The following is a 4,256-nucleotide window of genomic DNA, read 5'->3' as shown; positions in this document are numbered from 1 at the left end:
CAGAAGCAACAGGTTAGAGAATTAACACAAAAGTAGACTTTTGCACAATGAAAGCATTAATAACTTCATTAAAATAAATAAAACCAACAACAAAACATGTAGTGACAATAATTCACATGGTTTTTATGCGAACCTAGAAAGTCCTGTTTCTACATTTCCTAATTTTGTTAGAGCTCATCTCTTTAATATCATTTGTAAATATTTGGAAAGTCTTTGCTTTTAGACTCCCATACCACAACAGTAAAATTTCCTCAATTTGTGCCAAATCTGAGGGGTATCAGAGTGAGATGAATGTATTTTCTATACTCCTGGAAACTTTACACATCACAGTTGTTCTCTTGGTGAGGAGTCATAGAGTGCTTTCTAGGTTTTCAAAATTAGGTGAGCTTATATATCTCAGAAACAGAACAATGGGTGTAGTCCTCTAGAATGTGCTTACTCCCTTCCCTAGGGAATTATAAACACTTTTTTTGAAGGTACCTTCCAGATGACCATAGAACACATGATGATTGGGCTTTTTAGAACAGAATGTATCAGTCGAAACCATCAAATACTTTTTTCACTTCTTCAGAAAGGAAATAAACTAACATTAATTGAGTTCCTTCCAGAAATACAAATCGTTCATTCTGGTTCAGCCCTCTGCTGAGAAAATTTTCATTTCAACCCTAAATATAGCTGTGCAGTGCCTCCATAGGATAAGCAATGGGCCACATATAGGGTCTTTATGAGTCAACCAACTCGATGGCACTTAACAAGTGAACCCCAAGTCAGATGTCCGCTCCTCAGAAACCCTATACAGGGTTGCTATGAGTCTGAACCAACTCAAGGGCTCGTCACAACAACAAACCCTGTACAGATGGCTATGAGTTGGAACCAACTCAGTGGCACTTAACAAAACAATCTCAGATATGCTGTATCAGAATCTACATTTTAAGAACATCCCCAGACTATTCTTTTGTCAATTTTGATTTAGAATAACTGGGATGTTGTTGTTAAGTGCCGTGGAGTTGGTTCCGATTCATAGCGACCCTGCACAGGGTTTCCGAGGCTGTAAATATTTACGGGAACAGAACGCCTCATCTTTCTCCCGCGGAACGGCTGGTAGTTTCGAACTGCTGACCTTGTGGTTCACAGCCTGATTTGTAACCATTATGCTACCAGAGCTCCTTTAGAAATGCAAATTTCCAGGGTGGAGTTGAACTAGAATAAACTGGTTTGAAGCCTTGGTTTCTTTTCAATGGTAGGATTTTTCATATGAATAGTCTTGTTTGATTCTAACTAAAGTACTGTCTGGAAGATATCATTATATTAGATTCCCAGATGCCTTAGAGTCAATCCTGACTCAGAGTGAATTTATAAGACTCAGTGGAATTGCTCCATAGTGTTCCCAAGATTGTAAATCTTTTCAAGATCTGACTGCCATATCTTTCTCCCTTGGATTAGCTGGTGGGTTCAGACCACCTTCTTTTCTGTTGATAGCCATAACCACTGTCCCATTAGTACTCCTTATCTTGATTTAGGAGCTCTGGTAGCTTAGTGGTTACAAATTGGGCTGCGAACCTTAAGGTCAGCAGTTCGAAACTACCAGTTGTTCTGTGGGAGAAAGATGTGGGTTTCTGCTCCCATAAAGATTTACAGCCTTGGAAACCCTGTACAGGGTCACTATGAGTCAGAACCGACTCCAGGGCACATAACAACAACAACAATCTTGATTTAGAGATAAGAGATTTCCATTCAGAATTTATAACCTTCTCATGAGCATACAGTGATAGTGGACGGTTTTCAATGAAGTTCTTACATTCCCAGTGGACTCATCTTTCCCTCCAACCTTAAATGCTTCACACCATTCTTGCTTTCTCTTGTGCCCAATTCTTAAATCCTTTTTTCATACTTTACAGAATGTCAACACTTTATAATATTTATAAGTCTTGGTCTTACCATTGAGAAAATATATATATATATATATTCTTGGGGACAGACAGTGATTTTCTCAGTTAACAAAAAACCCAGCTCTAAATGGAATAAGATAAAAGTACGGTTGCACTTAACCCCCTATGTGATATTCTTGATGTCATCCCAGAATTGTTCTGGTCATTGATCATTAGTGTCTAATGCATCAAATCTGTTATTCAAATGATTCTAAATTCTAAATTCTGGTGGGATTTTTTCAGGTTGAATTTTGGCTCTCATGGACTTGTTTTAATTTTCTTTAGCTTTAGCCTGAACTTGGATATGAGCTATTGATGGTATATCTCACAGTTTGCCCCTGGCCTGATTTGGGCTGATGATGTGGAGTTTTTCCACCTATATATTCGTTAACTGAAAATGTAGAGATGGTTTCCTTTATTAGGAATGGGAAGGCCACCCTTCTGAGTCCCTTATGATCTTTGGGATAAGTTTATGGACAGATGGGGGTCTTGGGATGTGGTTTTTGATCATAGGGCTGATGTTTGGAATGGGGGTGGAGCCTTAGTATTTGCGCAAACTCATTACTCTTTGATACTGTCTAAAAATATCTTTGCCACATTTTTATAAATCACCATGGTCCTTTGAAAATAAGTTTTGGATTGAAAACACTCCTGCCTTAAAACATACAAAGTATGCTAAAACATTATATAGTATGTAACAGAGAAGTCACTAGGAGAAAAATATGATGAGGGGGTAAAAGTTGGGGGTGGGTGGTAGGTTGTTGTTGTTGTTAAGGAAGGGACAGACAGGCCCCACCAAGATGGGTCATTCCATTCTCACAGTTGTAACATTTGAATAGACAAAGGAGATGGGGATGGGAATGGGGAAAACCAGGGCTATTAGGAGAAGACCTTGCCCCAAAGATGCAGGAGACAGTAGAGAGGCTAGTAAGGAGCAACAGGGGGCCAGGGTGCAGGAGTCTGGGTGAGGCAGAATATAAACCACTGTAGGGAAGTGAGATTTTAGTTAGCAAAAATGGAACAACAGGGTATTAATGATCTGATCTCTTTTAAATGGGTCATATCTGCTATGTTGAAAACAACAAAAGGGGAAGGCTGATTAAGAGGCTACTTCAATAATCCAGGCAAAAAAGATAAGTTCTTATCTAAGAGAACCACACATAGCACAGCTACACGTGTACTTGCTTTCCTTGAAGTTCATAAGATAAAGGTTCTGAAAAGCTTTTAAAAAACCACCTCCCTGGGGGGGCAGTAGAACCAATGAGATGAGGGAAAAGGTTCACTGGATAAACTTTGCACAATTGTGGGAGAAACTGGAGAAGCAAAGTCTCCAACCCTCCTGAGGCACTGGGAAAGGGGCATGAATTGGAGCTGGTTGTATTATCAAACTCAAGGAGTTCATCATTTGTTCTCTATTGCTGAGTGACTCTTAAGAGTCATGCAGATTTAAGCTCAGCAGTTTTAGTACTTGTAGTAAGTAAAGAGACAGGGCGATATTCTCAAAGTACTGTCTCTTGAATAAATGATCCAGGGAGGTTTTTTTTAAGCTTTCATGAGAATGTTGTTGGGTACTGTTGAGTCAGTTCTGACCCTATTTGTAACAGAACAAAACACTGCCTGGTCCTACACCATTCTCACAGTTGTCACATTTGAGCCCATTGTTGCCACCACTGTGTTAGGGGTCTTTATTTTATTCGCTGACCCTCCACCAGGCACTGTAGGCATGCATTGCTCAAGAGGGGCAGGGATGCGACATAACCTAGAAGTCTCTGCCAGACCCCTTGCTTCCAAAATGGGTCTGAGTGGCTCTATTTCTGGATGTTCTTAGGTCAGAGGACAAGGTGGTCTTTCTATCAGTGTTCTCTGGTCTGGCTAGAACTGACCTAACAGGGAAAGGGGCAGGGTCTTCCCTTATCACTTATCTGTTTGTATGGTCTTTGTGTCTGCTATCAGTTTGGACTATTCAGGGGTCTCATTTCAAAGAGAAATTCCAAGATGTCTCTATTTTGGAATTTTATTTGTCCTTTTTCATATGGTTTAGCTCAAGGCACCCTTAGGTTTGGTTCTTCAAACCAGCTGGCTTCAGTTGGGTTGGGAAATGGGTTGTGTGAGGAAGTGTGGAAGGCTGCTGCCTCTACTTTGGGTAGTGCCCGCCCCCCTCCCTCCAATGTTACTCAATAGAGCTGGCAGGCCCGAGATATACTGAATCAGAACCTACAGTTTAACAAGATGCCCAGGTGATCCTGATTCAATTTATCTGGGGTGGAAGGGCAAATTCCCTTCCACGCATTTGGGGTTGAGCCCAAATGAACCAGTCAGAAGCCCTGG

Source organism: Chrysochloris asiatica, unplaced genomic scaffold (assembly GCF_000296735.1).
Source record: "Chrysochloris asiatica unplaced genomic scaffold, ChrAsi1.0 scaffold00391, whole genome shotgun sequence".
Classification (NCBI taxonomy): domain Eukaryota; kingdom Metazoa; phylum Chordata; class Mammalia; order Afrosoricida; family Chrysochloridae; genus Chrysochloris; species Chrysochloris asiatica.
The sequence above is the reverse complement of the archived record's forward strand: the minus strand, read 5'-3'. Positions refer to the sequence as shown.